The sequence below is a fragment of the Amblyraja radiata genome, chromosome 9, assembly GCF_010909765.2.
Source record: "Amblyraja radiata isolate CabotCenter1 chromosome 9, sAmbRad1.1.pri, whole genome shotgun sequence".
Classification (NCBI taxonomy): Eukaryota; Metazoa; Chordata; class Chondrichthyes; order Rajiformes; family Rajidae; genus Amblyraja; species Amblyraja radiata.
Window position 1 is genome coordinate 52399017 of NC_045964.1, and position 17788 is coordinate 52416804.

General features: G+C 43.5%; 1 long non-coding RNA gene across 3 annotated transcripts in view; it reads left to right on the forward strand.

The window, feature by feature from the left end:
* Positions 1-3807, forward strand: part of LOC116977106 — a 40203-nt gene extending 36396 nt beyond the window's left edge. For all 3 annotated transcript variants that reach the window (XR_004413119.1, XR_004413118.1, XR_004413117.1), the window contains one exon: positions 3442-3807. This is a non-coding gene — a long non-coding RNA (uncharacterized LOC116977106). The remainder of the gene's footprint in view (positions 1-3441) is intronic.
* The last annotated feature ends 13981 nt before the right edge of the window (positions 3808-17788 follow it).

Genomic DNA, 17788 nt, shown 5'->3' on the forward strand with positions numbered 1-17788 from the left:
AGAATAAAGGGGAAGCCATTTAAGACTGAGGTGAGAAAATACTTTTTCACCCAGAGAGTTGTGAATTTGTGGAATTCCTTGCCACAGAGGGCAGTGGAGGCCAAATTACTGGATGGATTTAAGAGCGAATTAGATAGATCTCTAGGGGCTAGTGGAATCAAGGAATATGGGGAGAAGGCAGGCACGGGTTATTAATAGGGACCGATCAGCCATGATCACAATGAATGGCGGTGCTGGCTCGAAGGGCCGAATGGCCTCCTCCTGCACCTATTTTCTATGTTTCTATGTTAATCGGGAATTTGTCAAAAATACCCAAGACTTGGCCTCCACATCCATTTATGGCCACACCTTCACTGCCCTCTGACTAAATAAATTCCTCCTCATCTCCTTTCTAAAGGTACGTCCTTATATCCTGAAGCTGGGCCCTCTGGTTCTTGACTCTCCCACTAGTGGAACCACCCTCTCTACATCCACTCTATCCAAGGCCTTTCACTGTTCGGTAAGTTTCAATGAGGTGTCCCCTCATCCTTCTAAAGATTCCTAACACCACTCCAAATGCTCCTTCTCCACTTTGAATAGCTGTGTGTCAGAGTGTCCCTAGAGTATGTGGGGATGGTTCACTCCATAGCGAAATGGTACGAGAGCAGGTGGCTCTATGTGCTGGTCCCAGAGAAAGATATTCTCAACTCTGGTACTTTTCTCTTTGCAAACTTGTTGTACCTGTGTATAGCTTGATTGTACTCATGTATAGAATGATTTGGCTTAATTGGATAGTATCCAAACATAGGCGTTTCACTGTATTCAGTATATGTGACAATAACATATCAATAACAAAAGAAAATGTTGGTCACTAATCCAAACTTTATCATCCACATTTGGAAGGAGTAGGATAGTCTTGGGAACCAGAGACGAAACGTCTCAAACCGAAACATCACCTTTCCTTTTCTCCAGAAATGCTGCCTGACCCGCTGAGTTACTCCAACATTTTGTGTCTTTCTAATATTGGAGTTACTCCAATATTTTGTGTCTTTTCTGTGTAAACCAGTATCTGCAGTTCCTTCTCACAAATGTTTTAATCATTATCATCTTCAAAAAAAGCAGGGGAACACTACAAGCACACTAACTGTGAAAACCTCAGAAGGATCGTCTTGCTGTCGTCTACAGTGAAAATCATCATCATGGTTTCTCCTCAACCAGCTCCTCCCAGTGCCCAAAGAGCCATTTCCTGAATCACTGGGTGGATTCTGCCCGTCCATAGGTTTCATGACAAATGCAGGAAGCATCACTATGCCTGGCCTTCATTGATTTCATCAAAGCCTTTGGTTCCATCAATTGGGTAGAATTGTGGAAGACCATCCTCAGGTTTGGATGCACCGTAAAGCCCCTGTCCCACTTAGGAAACCTGGACGGAAAGCTCTGGAGACTTTGCGCCCTACCCAAGGTTTCCGTGCGGTTCCCAGAGGTTCCCGGAGGTTTTTGTCAGTCTCCCTACCTGCTTCCACTACCTACAACCTCCGGCAACCACCTGCAACCTCCAGGAACCACACAGAAACCATGGGTGGGGCCAAAGTCTCCAGAGGTTTCCGTTCAGGTTTCCTAAGTGGGACAGGGGCATAAGTGGGACAGGGGCATAAAAGTAGTCTCCGTTTTACGTTTGCTCCATGATAATGAGAAAGACATGCAAATATCCTGTGGGTCACTTGGATGGCTTCACAGTGCTGCAGCTGGTAGAGCTGCTGCCTCACAGCGCCAGAGACCTGGGTTTGATCCTGATGTCGGGTGATGTCTGTGTGGAGTTTGCACGTTCTCCCTGCTCCGGTTTCCTCCCACATCCCAAAGATCTGTGGGTTTGTAGATTAATTGGCCTCTGTACAATTGCCTCTAATGTGTATGGAGTGAATAAGAAAGTTGTTTAACATGGGATGAGTGTGAACTGGTGGGTGGCATGGATTCAGTGCACCCTTCATCTTTCCTTGCTGTATCTCTATTGCTGTATCAGAGAACTATTCTCTGGAAAAAATAATGTCAAGCATTGTTGCCCCATTGTCCCAGCACTTTTCTCATTCTTTCTTGTCGTCTCACTTCCAAGAATCACCCTATGGAGAGGAGGTAATCTTCAGATCGAATAGAAGGTGTTCAACCTACACCAACTACAATCCAAAACATGTTACCCAGACCTCAGTGACTGAACTGCTCAGCGGCAGAGGTCCAAGTCATGTTGATGCGTTCAATGAAGTATATAAGAGGATGGGTCAGACACTCAACAAGACAAGGGTCATTACAGCTTGTCAAGACAGCTTGCCCTTGCTGCTCCACAATGCCTTCAGACAATAACGTCCTCAACAAGACCCTGGTAAACATATCTTGGAAGTCACCTCTCACCCACCACTGAAATCCACCTCTGCCTTCAATGTACCAGCAATGCCTTTGGTCAATTGCGAAAGAGAGAATTTGAAGAGCAAAACCTTAGGCCTCGCATGAAACACTTGGCCTCCCAGACAGTTGTGATCCATGCCTTTCTAGATTCATGGGCTACCTACAGCAGGCATCTCATGTCACTGGAAAACTAATACCAACACTGTCTTCACAATGAGCCTCCAAATTCACTGGAAGGGCAAGCAGACCAAATGTCACTACTCTCTCTCAGGCCAATGTTCAACACATGGAGGTTCTAGTTACATACATTGGCTCCATTGGACAAGCCACGGCATCCAGTGGTCAGGAGATAGCCAACAGGAAATTTAGCAAAGAAGTGGGCGATATATCTTTGGCCAGCATTTTATATGTGGTGGAAGGGGAGAAAGGATCATATGACAGGAAGCAGAACTCACAATACAACTGTTGGACCATGCGTGAAGCCTTCATTTAGCCCCCTTTCCACCCCTACTTTGCCCGGTGCCAGGGGGGATGACAGAAGGTAGAACTAGATCTTGAGTTTTCAGATATCAATCACAAAACTGCAAGAGTTGCTCTTTCACTCTACTTAACTCATGGGGCACATATTTGTGTTGGAGCAAGTGGAACCGGCTAAAGGAGAGAATTTTATTGCAAGAATATAATGGACAAACTACCCACTTATTGATGCTTATCTCCAGCCTGCAATGTGGGTCTATAAAGGTTTCAAACTTTGCTTCCTTTGCTGATACACAATAAAAAACAAATATCATTCAGTTTGTGGTCTACCATCGTGTTGGACAATGACTAAGCTGTTGCTAATTGTATTAACCTGTAATTATAATTGCTCACCTCTGTAGTTTACGCAGTTTATGCCCCTTTTGATGTGCAAGTTGGAAGAATGTATAAACTGTTTTCACTGCACTCCTTCATTTAATTAAAAAAAATCATTCATCAACCTCATTTTATTTTCATTTTGTAATCATGCTGAAATCGTACTCTCTTAATATAAGAATGTTTCTGATTTATTTTTCTTTCTTCTGGCAGAAATCCATGAGGGCTCAAAGTCCTGACCAAAGCTCCAGACATCTGTATAAACAGAACGTGCTCCAGTGTAATGGAGCGATTGACTGTCGACAACATTTGAGAGATGTATTGCACGTCAACAGGCAGCAAGCCTGTTTTGTTGCAAATGTCGTTATAAAACGAAGTTATTTTAACTCCCTTTATTAATGTAGGTTAACAATACAATAACAATAATAACTTTCCACTGTTGTTTGCACAGTGCAGTCATTTATTGATAGGCTCTAAGGATTTAACTTAAGGCAGCACTTTTCTCATTAGCTTTGAATCGCTCATACCGATTCCTCACAAAACAAAACATACGTAAATAAATAGCTGTTTTTCTCTCAACAAAAACCAATTCTAAGATTTTTTTCTGGAGATAGTCCAATCAAATCTCAAAATGTTAGAAGGATTTGCTATGTTAAGAAGATTATGTACGCACAAGTTGTTGTGGAAATATATTTAGCTTTTCACGACCCCACTTGATTTGGAATTGTCAAAAATGTTTTGTCATCTAATTATTTGTGTCATTATTTTTATTCACATTCCATTTTCTGTACTTATGGCCTGTTGATTTGTTTTCTCCTGACTTGTGGTTCTCCTCGATGGTTGCCACCTAGGTTGGTTGGCTATTTTTCACATGTAAGCCTAGACCGTGTACATTGGCAGCTTGCTCAACCATGGCAAGGATCAAAGCCAACCTCAGGTTCCTTTTGCAACAATTCAAAGGACACTCCCCCTTTCCGACACACAGGGAGTGAGGAAACGATTTGTTTTCCACACGGAGAGGAGTAAATCTTTGGAATTCATTACCCATGAAGGTAGAGAGGGCTCAGTGACTATATTAAACATAGGGATCAATAGACCTTTAGGTATTAAGGAAACAGCGGACATGTTATTAGTGCAGGGAAGTGGTTGTGCAATTAAAGTTCAGCCATGATATTATTAAGTGTCAGAGCAGGCACAAGGGATTGAACTACTCCTGTTCCAGTGTCCTCTCTTCCTGGGTGGGCAGGGTACAGGTTCTTTAGTCAACATGAACTCAAGCTAATAATTTGGCCCAACATGGATAAACAGCATCAGTTTCCCTCAGAACCTTTCACTTTTCACCTTGTCAAAGTTTTCTAAATTGCTCAAAGTTCTGCTGAAACTTCAAAAGACATTTGTGGTAATTTTATCCATGGAGTACAGCCATAGTCCCACAGAATAGAAACAGGTCATTGGTCCAACCCTATTCGTACCAATCAGTGGGGACACATCCATAATGAATCCCATCTTTCAGCACTTGGCCCACAGCCTTCTATGCCCAGGCAATTCAAGTGTTCGTCTAGACATTTCATAAACGCTGTCAGCGGCCCAGCTACAACTGTTCTCTCACAGTGTATTCCAGGTACTCACCACACTTGGGCTGAGAAAGGTCTGCCTTGGGTTTCCTCTAAATGTCTTTCCCATTACCCTAATTCCATCCCCTCTCTTTATATCTAGTTATGGTCTGGCGAATAGTTTCCAGCATTTATCCCGGGAAATAGATTCCTGTAATCCAACACATCTACACACTTCATCATTTTATTAACCTCAATCATGCCTCAAGTTTAGTAGATGCACTCTTTTACCCAGAGTATGAAAATCAAGAACCAGGGGTGAGAGGAAAAATATTTAATAGGAACCTAAGGGGCAACTTTTTCACATAGATGGTAGTGGATATGTGGAACGAGCTGCCAGAGGAGGTAGTTGAGGTAGGTACATATAACAAAGACACTTGGACAGGTGCATAGATTGGAAAGGTTTAGAGGGATATGGGCCAAATGCAGCCAGGTGGAACGAGATGGGGTATCTTGGTCGGCATGGGCAAGTTGGGCCGAAGGGCCTGTTTCCATGCTGTATGACTCTATGCCCCCTCTTAACCTTCTCAGCTCGCTTCTCTTACCCACCTGTATCAGCATAGTGTCCTTACAAATTGTGGTAGAGCAGCTTTGGACGCCGACATTTTTGCAACCTCCAACGGCATCCCATTACTGGCCACATCTTCCCATCTCCACCCCTTTCTACTTTCCACAGAGACCGTACCTCCGCAACTCCCTGGTCAACTCATCCCTTCCCACCCAAACCACCCCCTCCCCGTGTACTTTTCCCTGCAGGAGATGCACACCTCCCCCTTCTACTCCGTCCATGGACCCCGAAAATCTTTTTAGGTGAGGCAGATGTTCACTTGCACCTCCTCCAACCTCATCTACTGTATCCGCTGTTCCAGGTGTCAACTCCTGTATATCGGCGAGACCAAGCACAGGCTCGGCGATCATTTCACTGAACACCTCCACTCAGTCCGCCTAAACCTACCTGATCTCCCGGTTGCTCAGCACTTTAACTCCCCCTCCCATTCCAAATCTAACCTTTCTGCCCTGGGCCTCCTCCATTGTCAGAGTGAGACCCAGCGCAAATTGGAGGAACAGCGCCTCATATTTTGCTTGGGTAGCTTACACCCCAGCAGTATGAACATTGGCTTCGCTAACTTCAAGTAGCCCTTGCTTTACCTCTCTCTCCATCTCCCCCCCCCCCCCTTCTCAGTTCTCCCATTATTCTTAGTCTCCGACTACATTTTATCTCCGTACAGCCCACCACCCTGACATTAGTCTGAAGAAGGGTCTCGACCCGAAACGTCACCCATTCCTTCTCTCCAGTGATGCTGCCTGCCCCGCTGAGTTACTCCAGCATGTATGTCTACCTTATAAACCCTCCAGCTCCAATATTCTCTGCAGTTTGCATTGGTGCTCTCGTGGTTGAGCGTGTATCATGTATCATGTTCTCCTGTGTGACCTGAACTCAAGAGCAGGAGTCTGAGTGTCACAGGCATCAGTCCTCATCTAAACCACCTCTTCATGGCAGTCTAGTGGTGATGGCAGGTGGTGATAAAGTACTGCCTACACCAAGCTACATGTTCAATTTTAATGAAAACTAGACTAAGTGGGACCCGTTGGGTCCCATGTTCACATGGGAGGGCTGGCCCCCCCAATGCAATATTCCACCCCTCCACCAATTCCAATATTGGAGGCCAGTGGGGGGGAGGGTACGGGGGGGCTTTCTGGAGCGCTAGTATGGGTGTTGTGGGCCAAAGGGACTGGTTTCCAGAGGGCTAGTATGGACATTGTGGGCCGAATGGGCTGGCAGCTCAGTCACTCAGCCCTGGTGGGCTGGCAGCTCAGTCACTCGAGCCTGGTGGGCTGACAGCTCAGTCACTCGGACCTGGTGGGCTGGCAGCTCAGTCACATGAGCCTGGTGGGCTGGCAGCTCAGAAACTGCCACAAATTCTGCCCAAAACAGGTGAGAGACTCTGAGAGAGAGAGAAGGGGGAGAGGGTGGAGAATTGATTTTAGACATTTTTCATCTATTGCTGCAGATCACAGCAATGAAGGAGGAAAGTCTATCCTGGCCTGGATCGCACATGGAGCCAATGAAGGGAGGGAGAAAAATAATGGGGTGAGGTTTAATATTTGCAGGGGGAATACTTACTGATGGACCGAAGGGACTCCTCCTGGGCTAGTGCAAGCCTGATGGGCTGAAGGGACTCTTTCAAAAAAAAAATCAGATTGAATTCTCAGTGAAAGGCACTTTTTCCAGACTTTTCCTGGCCTGGCACGGGCCTTTTGGGCCAATATGCTCTTCCTGGGCTAATACGGGCATTTTGGGCAAAAGTGACTGGTTTCTCAGCTAATAGGGACCTCGTGGGCCGAAATGAGTGGTTTCAGGCAGGCCTAACAACTCATTTCATTTCCATTTCAATTTCAAGCACAGGGCAGGCCAAACAACTAATTACATTTTCATTTCATTTCATTTCCATTGCCATTGCCATTTCAGTTTCAAGCACAGGGCAGGCCAAACAACAAATTTTATTTTCATTAAGGGCTAACATTGCAAGTACATTCCAGACTCACAGTTCAGTAGACTCACAGTTCAGTTGACTCACAGAAGAATCACAGTCGTGGCCTCTCCCTCGCGATCTCCCAGAGTGACTGACTCACGTCTAGGCATCCGGGGTTTTATAGTCCTGCCCTCCATAAAGGGAGTTACCTTCATCATGGTGATTGACAGGCGAGAGGACCAATCAGCTGATCTCAAGATTTTTTAAACAGTCATAACGTTTTTATTTTTCATCGATCGGAAAAATCCTCGGGGCTGCCTCAGCGGAGGAGGACTGTGAGTAAGACGCACAAAAATCATTGTGATATATGGTAGATAGGCAAAAGTGCTGGAGAAACTCAGTGGGTGCAGCAGCATCTATGGAGCGAAGGAAATAGGCAACGTTTCGGGCTGAAACCCTTCTTCAAAAATGGTTTTGGCCCGAAACGTTGCCTGTTTCCTTCGCTCCATAGAGGCTGCTGCACCCGCTGAGTTTCTCCAGCACTTTTGTCTACCTTCGATTTTCCAGCATCTGCAGTTCCTTCTTGAACAGCGATATATATGGTAGTGTTTTTTCCTAAAATCAACATACAGCACAGACAGGAAGTGGTCAAGATGAGACTTTCAGTTATATAGATTAAACTGCACAGTGGCTCAACAGTAGAGTTGCTGCCTTACAACACGAAAGACCTGGGATTGATTCTGACCATGGGTGCTGTCTGTACAGAGTTTGTATGTTCTCCCTGTGACCACATGGATTTTCTCTGGATGCTTCGGTTTCCTCGCACACTCCAAAAACCTACAGGCGTGTATGTTAATTGGCTTCGGCAAGTTGTAAAATTGTCCCCAGTGCGTAGGTTAGGGTGATCGCTGGTCTGTGCAGACTCGCTGGGCTGAAGGGCATGTTTTTGTGCTGTATCTCTAAAGTCTAAAGAAACATTATAAACTGTTGGGGACCACACAGGTTGCATGAAGTCAATCATTGTTTTTTACCCTTCATGGATAGAGGGCCTCATATACATTCAGTAAATGTTACAGTGTGAACCATATGTTGTGGCAACTGTCAAAAAGAGCACATATGGCCCACACTAACGTTGGGGCCCTTAACCATGAGCAGGCTTTCCTTTCTTCCTCTGTGTTACAAACAGGGGCATTTCCTGGGAAGGGAACCTGACACCATTGGCCCGTTTTAGGGTAGGTATATATCTCCTTCATCTTTTGGCTCCCCACCTCCTTCCCACTGACCAGCTTGCACCAGCCACTACACTGATCGTTGCATAATGACCACGGGCACCACTCGATAAATTGCAAACTCTTTTGCTGCAACTTGATTAACGTGAGAGCATAAGAACAAAACACGAGAGATGGAAACAACAGACGGCCATTTGGCCCACTTGGGCCTGCAGCACCTTTCAATGGCGTCAAGTCTCATCTTCCATCTCAACATATTGAATATAATCAAGGACGAGTACCTGGAATAAATAATTCGAAAGGTGAAGTAATGTTTCCGCATTTCAGTCTTAAGTGCCTTGCACCTTATTTTGAGACTGTGCACAGTGACGCAGTGGTAGAGTCGCTGCCTTACAGTGCCAGAAACCCGCGTTCGATCCTGACTATGGGTGCTGCCTCTATGGTGTTTGTACGTTTTGCCCATGACCAGGTGGGTTTTCTCCAAGGGCTTCGGTTTCCTCCCACATTGCAATGACGTACTGGTTTGTAGGTTAATTAGCTTCGGTAAAAGCTGTCACAATGTCCCTTGTGTGTAGGATAGTGCTAGTGTATGGGGTGATCGCTGGCCAGCGTGGACTCAGTGGGGCAAAGGGCCTGTTTCTGCACTGTTTCTCTAAAACTAAAACTAATCTATAGATCTAGATTCCTCAGACAGGCTAAACATCATCCCCACATCTACGGGTTATGGCCTGTAAGAATTTTGTACATTTCAATGAAGTCTTCTTTCATTTCTTTAAACTATGTGGAATAGATGCTCCCCCAATCTCTCCCCCAGTGACAGATCTGCCATCTCAACAACCAGACTCGTGACTTCTCCCTCCTCCTCTACCTCCAAAGTAATATATTTTATTTTTCTTATACCATTTTCTTATTTCGCTTGGTAACTTCTAAATCCCACAGACCTTACATTTGCCCTTGCCATTTTTTGTTTCATTTTACATAACAATAGAACCTTTACAATCTAGTTATGTATATGTTCCTCACTAGCTTAGTCTTTAGCTCTGCTTTCCCTTTCTTTATCAATGTTACAATCAAACATTACTAAATTCTATAATAATATTATTGCTTTTCCTGGTCTTTCCCTTAGGTATTATCTTTAATTTCTCCTGCAACCCATTGTTGCACCACTGTTACTGTTGTGTCTCTGTGCTTAAAAAGATTGACCCCATATTTCAAACTAGTCTTGAGTAGCTAACAGGATTTAAAAATTAACTTGCTGACTGCTGTACTTTGTCTGAGCAGATAAGAAGATGGAAGGTGGTCTTGATGAATTATGTTGTCAGGCACAAGAACTTCTTTAGATGACTTGACCCTGGGAGGTCTGCACCGATTAGCTGTTGTTGAGTGATTCGAAGGAGATCTCACCAGGGGGAAAAGCACTGTGTTGGGACCAGTCATCTTTGATGGTATAAAAGATGCTACCTAGTAGCATTTAAGGCAGTTCAATCAATGAAAGTAACGTGGTTGCCTGAGTTAAAGAAGGGCACCCTGATCACAAAAATGATGATCATTCTGCTAGTTTTTGAGTGGATGGCAACTTGCTTATGATCATATAAGCCGTGCACGTGAGGCGATTTGAAATTGAATTAATAGCTTAAGGTTAAAGTACAGAGGATCTATTTTCCACACTTCTTGCAGCTGAGTGTGTGGAACAATAGTATCAGATGCTTACTTGTAATCTCTTACTGATTTTAAGTGGGAAAGGCTCAATTGGGAGGATGTTTCCACTAGTGGGAGAATCTAGGACCAGAGGTCATAACCTCAGAATAAATGGATGTTTCTTTAGGAAGGAGATGAGAAGGAATTTTGGGTCGAGACCCATCTTCATTACCTTTCTATGTTCTCCAGAGATGCTGCCTGGCCCACTTAGTTACTCCAACACTTTATGTCTTTTTTTGTAAACCAGCATCTGCTGTTCCTTGTTTCTTCATCAGATCTCATGCTAGATGAATGTATTCACTGTGTCTACCAAAATGTTTTTCCTGATCAGATGTTTTCTCTTTGGTAATGTTGGTGGTCTGATTGTAGGCATCACAATTCAACTGTTGCAGAATGATGTTCCATATCTCATCCATTTATAGCATTGTCTATCAAAACAAGAAATGAGTATGAACCAGCTTCAATGCGTCTTTCACCTTAATGTTAGTATATATGGTCATTTGGCATAATTGTACTGTTTATGAATCCATATCGTTGGTACAATTAGTCAATGCAGGCTGTGTAGTCAATGTAATTCATACTGACATATGCCTTGGGTTTGTAATTGCCTCTTTACCAATTATAACAGTAGAGACCTCAGTGTGAGAGAAGACAATCGGCATTGTGTTGATAATCCATTTACACCTACAATGTCCGAAAATGTTAGCAATGTGACAAAGGCAAATCTAACTTGATAAATGTCAATTGGAAATTAAAGACCAACCATAGAAAGGGAGGGCCTTTGAACTTATCAAAGGGTGTTGGTGAACATTAAGACTATACACACAACAGATATATATATATATATATATATATATATATACTAGACTAAGTGGGACCTGTTGGTCCCAGGTTCCCACGGGAGGGCTGGTCCCCCAACGCAATATTCCACCTCTCCACCAATTCCAATATTGGTAGCTAGTGGGCGGGGGGGGGGGGGGTTCTGGTGCGCTAGCATGGGCGTCGTGGGCCAAGTCAAGTCAAGCACAGTGAGTGCAGGGCCAACAATCCATTTCATGTAAAGTCAATCCATTTCAAGTCAAGTCAAGCACAGGGCAGGCGGGGCCAGCCAACAATACAATCCATTTGCTTTCATTTAAGGTGAGGTCAAGCAAAGCAAAGGCAAAGCAAATCAAAAGCACAGGGCAGGTGAGGCCAGCCAACAATACAATCCATTTGCTTTCATTTCAGGTGAGCTCAAGCAAAGCAAAGGCATAGCAAAAGCAAAAGCACAGGGCAGGCCAAACAACTCATTTCATTTCATTTCTATTTCCATTTCAATTTCAAGCACAGGGCAGGCCAAACAACTAATTTCTTTTCATTAAGGACTAACAACTCATGTATTGCAAGCACATTAAGGGTTAACAAATCATCATTCATTGCAAGCACATTGCTGGCTAACAAATAATTTATTGCAAGCACATTAAGGGTTATCAAACCATAATTCATTGCAAGCACATTGCTGGCTAACAAATCATTTATTGCCAGCACATGAAGGGTTAACCACATAACCACGTAAAGCACATAACCACAATACATGTATGTATTGTTAGGTCTGTGTACCATTGTATTAGCACATTAGTACCCTAACTGATGTACAGCACTTTGGTCAATGTGAGTTGTTTTTAAATGTGCTATACAAATAAAATTGATTGATTGATTGATAACCTCATAAAGCACATAAATGGTAGACTCACAGTTCAGTAGACTCACAGCAGAATCAGAATTGTGGCCTCCCCCTCGCAATCTTCCAGAGTGACTGACTTACGTCCAGGCATCCGGGGGTTTATAGTCCTGCCACCCGGAAGGGGCGTTACCATGATCATGGTGATTGACACGCGAGAGGACTAATTAGCTGATCTCAAGATTTTTTAAACATTCATAACTTTTTTATTTTACAGCGATCGGAAAAATCCTCAGGGCTGCCTCAGCGGAGGAGGACTGTGAGTAAGATGGCCGAAAATCATAGCGATAGATTGTAGCGTTTTTTCTAAAATTAATATATAACGCAGACAGGAAGTGGTCAAGATGAGACTTTTAGTTATATATAAAAGTTATATATATATATATGTATGCCTGGACTCAGAGACATAAAGGTCAATCAAATATGACTCTTCCATCTCCTATGAAGAATTGCAGAGTAGTTGCCGATGCTATTCCAGAAGCACCTCAGCCTGAGGTGGAAATTCACATTGAGATAGGATGTGTGGAGTGCAAGGAGGGTATGAAGTGATGGCAGTGGAGGAGGGAAGCAAGAAGGGAAGTGAATGTTCATGAAATAATTGGAGGAACATTCTTGCTTCAAGCTCAAATCATCTCAGGCCATCTTTTCTTGCAGAACCCTGTGCCGGGTAAACCCGACTCTTCACTGGAAGCTCAAATGACTAAGGACCTAAAGTGGGGCTCTAGCAACCAAGCTGTAGAACTGGTGTCCATACTGAATTGGTGCTGGCTAGAATGAAATGCTCTGCACTCATTATGCAACTGAAAAGCCACCTCTGCATTTCATTTACTTGTACATTTTCTAGAATTCAATCAGTTAAATGCCAGAGAAGATGTATTTCTTTTTTTTTAACCAAAAAACCAATATTAAAATAGTGAAGCAAAAGTAAATATCAGCTAAAAGAGCATTCGGCAAATTGCCCCAGCTGGATGATGCTTTTGAAATGAATAACATATGCAACAGATGTAGCTCATTATAGCCTCACAGATCTGCAGTGCAGCAGAAATTCAGATGTGACCCAGCTCTGGTTAGACAGTTAAACCAAAATATTAGGAATCACTGCTCTGAAATGCAGTTTGCAGAACTGGAAACACCCTTTCCCTCAGTGGAGCAAGACTACTCTCACGAGAATGACCATGGTTTGGATAACACTTTCATTGCATCACTGGCCTGATCGCTTCAAACATAGTTGGAGCTTGATTGTGTTTGCTTAGCTTCACTCTCAGAGGTGCTGCATCAAACGTGATTGACTCCTTTTGATTTGCTTCCAAAGTTCCAGTCCTGTCTGTGGTGATGGGATGAGACCACGGGAAATAGGAGCAAGCATTTTTATGTGATTACATAGTGAATAACGTTTTTCAGGTGACATTTCCTCTTTCCTTTTCTTTCATGAGTTGGTGGCGTGCTGCTGGGATTATCCCTCATATGGAATATGCTATTAGCCTGTCATAAGATATTTTGCATTGTTTCCTGTGCTCTAAATCTCCTGTTTTTTTTCTAGATTGCTAAAACTTGTCAGCCTCAATACATCCTTCGAATCTTCAGATCTAATATTGCATACAGCAGGCACCAAGTTCACCCACATCACAGCCTGAGGGATCTCTGCAGAGGTTGTGTACCAGTGGTGTGTTCAAAAAGGGAGAAAGCAGATGTAGCAGCAGAGATTAGATTAAACCATTTTATGCAGTCATTTCTCATCATTGCACAGATACATGGATAGGGCAGGTTTGGAGGGATATGGACCAAATGCAGGCAGGTGGGACTAGGGCAGATGGGACATGTTGGGCAAGTTGGGCCAAAGAGCCTGTTTCCACGCTGTATGACTCTATGACACATTGGGCTCCTCTGACAGATAGCGCACACACATAGCTTTGCTGATGGCACGCATTAAGGGAAGCCCATCCTAATGTAATTGATTAGTGATCAATTTTATTAAATCACTATACAGATAAAACTATGGTTTATTGTCGGCAATGTATGTATACTGATTGTACGTATATACTTCAGAAAATTGATTAATTTTCCCCTCTTGCATAAATGCCTCATTTTGCTCAATATTTTAATGTCTCAATCTCCCTTGTAAATTTATTGCATGTGAGGGAGCTGTGCTCTTTGGAAAGTTCAGAGCCTGGAAACCCACATCTTTGCAGGGAAACGATCTCAGTGCCAGAGTACAATGCACTGTGACCAGAGAGCATGTTTAGTGCTACTGAATGGATACTCTATCCTATTACTACCCAATCTGAGCTCCCCCTGAGGAATTGAGGGTGGGCCTTTTTCTTTCAATGATGTAAGACGCTCCTCATTTAAAACCCATTTTATGATGACATAAGAATGCAGATGGTTCACTTCCTGCTCCTCCCAGTCTCAGATTATGAGCCAGTGCGTAAATTATATTGCAAATGGTAAGAGTCAAAGAATTTTGTACTTTAAAATATTAAGAATCCGTTTACCACAAATCCAGGTATATTATTTATTTAATCTTGTGCATTCAGTCTTCTTTAGGTTGTATGTTATTCCTGTAGGAATTATAAATAAACATCATATCAAATATGTTCATAAACTGTTGTCAGAGAACATTATATAAAGAGAGCTGATTCTATTTTATTTTAAGTTATTAAATTGCAGAAGTACCTTTCCATTGTTGTAGAACTGTTTTTATAATTTAGTTTTAGTTTAGTTTAGAGATAGAGAGCGGCAACATACCCTTTGGCCTACCAACTCCGCGCTGACCAGCGATCCCTATACACAAGCACTATCCTACACACTAGGGACAATTTACAATTTTTCCCAAGGCCAAATTAATCTACGAATCTGTACAATTTGGAACGTGGGAGGAAACCGTAGCGTTCGGCAAAGTCCCACGTGGTCACGTGGAGAACATACAAACTCCGTTCAGACATCACCCGTAGTCAGGATTGAACCAGGGTCCCTGGTGCTGTGAAGGGCATGTCCCACTTACACGACTTTTTCGGCGACTGCCGGCAGCCGTCATAGGTCGTTGCAGGTCGCCGAAATTTTCAACATGTTGAAAATCCAGCGGCGACCAGAACAAGGTACGACTCTTTGGGCGACTACTCACGACCATACAGGCTTCACATGTCGCCAGAGTGTCGCCTGTATGGTCGTGAGTAGTCTCTTCAGTCGCCCAAAGAGTGGTAGCGTCTTTCTGATGGTCGCTGAATTTTCAACATATTGAAAATTATGGCGACCTGCAATGACCTATGAGGGGGGCCGGCAGTCGCCAAAAAAGTTGCGTAAGTGGGACAGGCCCTTAATGCCCCTGTCCCACTTAGGAAACCTGAACGGAAACCTCGGGAGACTTTGCGCCCCACCCAAGGTTTCCGTGCGGTTCCCGGAGGTTGCAGGTGGTTGCCGGAGGTTGCAGGTAGTGGAAGCAGGTAGGGAGACTGACAAAAACCTCCAGGAACCTCCGGGAACCGCACGGAAACCTTGGGTGGGGCGCAAATCTCCAGAGGTTTCCGTTCAGGTTTCCTAAGTGGGACAGGGGCATAAGGCTGCAACTCTACCACTGCGCCACTGTACCGCCCCATAGCCGTCTTCTTTGGGTTGTATGTTATTCATGCAGAAGTACCAACAAACATCAAATAAAACATGTCCAACAGCTGTTGTCATAGAACATTATATAAAGAGAGCAGATTCTGCTTTATTTCAACTTCAGAACTTCAGAAGCAACTTTTCATTGATTGTAGAACTGTTCTGGAATTCTCATGCACAGTAATCATCAGGAAAGGTACTTTGTACGGGTGATGGCTGAGCCTGGAGAAAGGCAGTTATCTCTCTTCAGTTATTAGTGTTGAAGAGCAATCCCCAACATTGTCTTTGTTACTTAAATGTAGGAGAAGGGGATGAAATCATGAAGATGCCAGTGAAATACTACACAGTTGGCAGGTAGAATTGGGGTGAAGGGTTATCTATTCAACATGCATGACTAATTTAGCAGATTACATACTTTGGTCTGAAGTTTAGGAAATGACCCCTAACTACAAATAATTTAGCTTTACTGACTTTTTCATCAAATGGTTGCCCTAACCAGGCTACCTTTCCTACGTTTTAAACCAGAAACAGACCTTCCAAGGCAGTGGTTAGGGAAACTGGTGCAAGGGATTACAAAATAAGAGTTTTGATATAAATTGGCAAGACAATATAATCCTCAGCTTCCTTTCAGGAGATGAGGGGCCAGCAGCAATACCAGCTGAGACTTGGGGTGAGGTCAAAACGTTTGTTAAACGAAGCAAGGTTTGCTGACGAAAGTTGGTTAAAAGTATCCATCTCCTTCAATCAGCAGCAACAAGGATCCAACTTTTTAAAACATTTGTGGTTCCTGCGAGTTGCTTGTGGAATGCTTTAATTGTGCACTGGAGTCCTGATTGGGTTTTGCAGTTAAAACCTCCTTCGAAAAGTTTATGTTGTGAGTCCATTGAGACTTACTATTTCTTTCCCTTTGCAATGGGGAATATAGTGAACAAGAGTTATTCTTTGGACTCTCGAGGCTATAATCCACACACTTGCAATATTTTTCTTACAATAGATTTTTGCTGCTATAATATATCTTACAGACGGTTCAAAGGACCCTTTAATGGAATAGTCAAGCACCTACCTCCCACTTTTCCCCTTGTGGACCTCTGCTGTCATCTATTATCTTTCATCATCTGAACATGAAAATTGTGATCCTCTTTGTTAGTTCCCCTCTATACCACCAGTTCAAGTACGTTGTGAATTGCTTTTGAACATCTTTCTGCTGTTTTCTTTGAATAGTTTTCTGTAAGTGGACTTGATGATATTCTTGGGGCATCTGGCTTGGCCAAGACAACTAGCCTGATGCTGTGTGGGAGTTGGTTCAATGTCATCAGTCATTAACCTAGGATGCTCTGGGTTCAATAGAATTATGTTGTGTTAACTCATTGTCTGTTGACATTCAAACTTCAAAACACAGTCATCCAGTGGTGTCATCAGAACTTCTTATTCGATTCTTGCATTTAAAAGCACTTTTAAATGATCAGTTAATCAGGTAAAACATAGAGTCATGCAGCACAGAAACAGGCCCTTCGGCTCAACTTGCCCAAGCTGACCAAGATGCCCCATCTGCACTTTTCTCACCTGCTTGCATTTAGAAACATAGAAACATAGAAAATAGGTGCAGGAGTAGGCCATTCGGCCCTTCGAGCCTGCACCGCCATTCAATTATGATCATGGCTGATCATCCAACTCAGTATCCTGTACCTGCCTTCTCTCCATACCCCCTGATCCCTTTAGCCACAAGGGCCACATCTAACTCCCTCTTAAATATAGCCAATGAACAGGCCTCAACAACCTTCTGTGGCAGAGAGTTCCAGAGATTCACCACTCTCTGTGTGAAAAATGTTTTTCTCATCTCGGTCCTAAAGGATTTCCCCTCTATCCTTAAGTTGTGACCCCTTGTCCTGGACTTCCCCAACATCGGGAACAATCTTCGTGCATCTAGCCTGTCCAACCCCTTAAGAATTTTGTAAGTTTCTATAAGATCCCCTCTCAATCTCCTAAATTCTAGTGAGTACAAGCCAAATCTATCCAGTCTTTCTTCATATGAAAGTCCGGACATCCCAGGAATCAGTCTGGTGAACCTTCTCTGCACTCCCTCTATGGCAAGAATGTCCTTCCTCATATCCTGCAATACCTTTCCATGTACCTGTCCAAATGTATTTTAAATGTTGTGATAATTCCTTTTCAACTACCTACTCTGGCAGTTTGTTTCATATACCCACCACCTCATGTGGAAAAGTT